Source organism: Monopterus albus, unplaced genomic scaffold (genome assembly GCF_001952655.1).
Source record: "Monopterus albus unplaced genomic scaffold, M_albus_1.0 scaffold169.1, whole genome shotgun sequence".
NCBI lineage: Eukaryota > Metazoa > Chordata > Actinopteri > Synbranchiformes > Synbranchidae > Monopterus > Monopterus albus.
This window is the reverse complement of record NW_018128049.1, coordinates 937,056-939,414: the sequence shown is the minus strand read 5'-3', so window position 1 is coordinate 939,414 and position 2,359 is coordinate 937,056.

Genomic DNA, 2,359 nt, shown 5'->3' with positions numbered 1-2,359 from the left:
TTTATGAATGTGTTTGATTCAATAAAAAAAAAAAAAAGCGGACTCAGTGCTGTGCAGGGTTTTAAACCCTGATTGTAAAATGTCAAGAATATTATGCTTGTCTAAGAAGGCCAGTAACTGAGTGTAAACTATCTTTTTGAGGATTTTGGAAAGGAATGGTAAATTTGAAATGGGCCTAAAATTTGAAAGCACCGGTGGGATCCAGACCAGGTTTCTTAATCAGTGGCTGCACCACGGCATGTTTAAAATTCCTTGGCTTGGAACCAGCCCAGAGGAAAGGCAACTATTGACAATAAAGAGGACAAATGGCCCCACAACCGGAAAAACCTCCTTTAAAAATCGAGCAGGAATAGCATCTTTTGGAGAGCCAGAGGGATTCAATCGCCCAACAATCCCCTGACAAAGGGATAAAGACACACACTCATACTGATCAAAAACAGCAGAGCAAGGACGAGAGGCAGAAAAATCATAAACAGGAGATAAAATTTGAGCTCTGGTAGAGATAACCTTGTCATTTAAAAAAAAGTATAAAAATTGCTGACAGAGGGCGGGGGAAGACTCAAAACAGGCAGCCTGAGGGCCATTCAAAACTGAATCAATAACTTTAAACAACACGCAAGGCTTATGACAGTTTGTTTGAATGATATTAGAAAAATAATTTTTCTTAAGATTTTTCACAGTTTTTTGATAGCTATGCCAAGAGTCTTTTAGTATCTGAAATGATACTTGTAATTTGTTCTTTCCCCACCTGCGTTCAGCCTTGCAACACTCACGCCTGGCAGCGCGGGATTCTTTGTTTAGCCATGGCTCGAGCTTAGCCCTAAGCCGCCTAATCCACAGTGGTGCCACCACATCAACGGCAGCCTGACAGGTAGAGTGAAAATCTAATGCGAGATCTTCTGCGTCCGCAGAGTCAGAGATTGCAAGATTTTCACTAAAGAAGGCAGAAAACTGAGCAGAAGTGGAAGAATTAAACATACAGCAGAGCTGCGGAGTAGCGCAGGGTGCGGTTGTATCACAAATAAAATGGGCAAATTATCAGAAAACACGGTGTCAGATTTTTATTTCATGAATTGGCACACTGTAGGATAAGACAAGATCCAAGGTGTGCCCGTGCTCATGGGTAGGACCAGCCACAAATTGTGTAAGATTAAAAGAATCAATACGATCTAAGAAAGCCTTAACTAAACATTTGTCAGGATAGCAGACATGTATATTAAAATCCCCAATAATTAAAACCTGGTCATGTCTAGGCATAAAGTGGACCCAAAAAAATAAATAAATAAATAATAATAATCAGAAAAGTCACCTATAAAATCCTTATTGAACCTAGGTGGGCGATAAATCACAGCCCACAATAAGGCCGGAGAATGACCCAGCTCAAATAAGGACATCTCAAAGCTGGAAAAGGAGGGTGATGATAAAATCTGCTTGCATTTAAAGATCATTTTATAAATAGTTGCTATTCCCCCGACAGCCTCGGGAAATTAAGAAAAGTACAGTCAGGCGGCTGCAATTCAAGGAGAGCACTTGACTTACTCACACAGCCAGGTCTCAGTCACACAAAGGAAGTCCAATCCTCGGGAAGTGAAGAAATCCTTTAAGATAAAAGTCTTATTTGCCAGCGTTCTAGCGTTAATCAGGCCGATCATGATAGGAGCTGCAGGCTAGCCACCCTGGCGGCCCCCTTCACTGGCTGTAAATTTGAGCGGTTAATCCCATGCCGACATAGACGTAGATAACAGCTACGAGGCCACCCAGTCCACCAGTCTGAGCTGACCAATGAGGAGAAAACAGGATCCAGAGAACGCCATGAAGCGCGGATGCCGGCAGCCGAGGCACGCCGAACCAGAGAGGCCAAGGAGGGGCACACCAAGGAGGCCTTTAGCTTTACCAGCTGTTCACCACACCTGCCACAACGTCTCTGCCTCCTCCTCCTCCTGAATGGGAGAGCCGGAACGCGGCGAAGGTAAGCAGGTATTCCTGATAGAAACGGAGTGACAAACTGCACTAAGTTTGAAACACCCAGGCGAAGATTCAGCAAAGTTTGGCGATCATATGACAATAGAGAGTCTCCATTCCTGATTAAAAAAAAATGAACAAAACAGCACAAAAACACACAGGATTAGGAGCGGTAGATGGCAGGCCGTGCACACTGGCACCATCTTGTCTCATCCAGTCACCAGGAGGTGAGAGAGAGAGGGAAGAAAGGAGGACTCAAGGTGCAGGCTCAGGTGTTACTAAATATGTGTCCTTATTGTAAAATATGTACAGATAAGTAGACCAAGTCCATCAAAACACCCAGGCGAAGATTCAGCAAAGTTTGGCGATCATATGACAATAGAGAGTCTCCATTCCC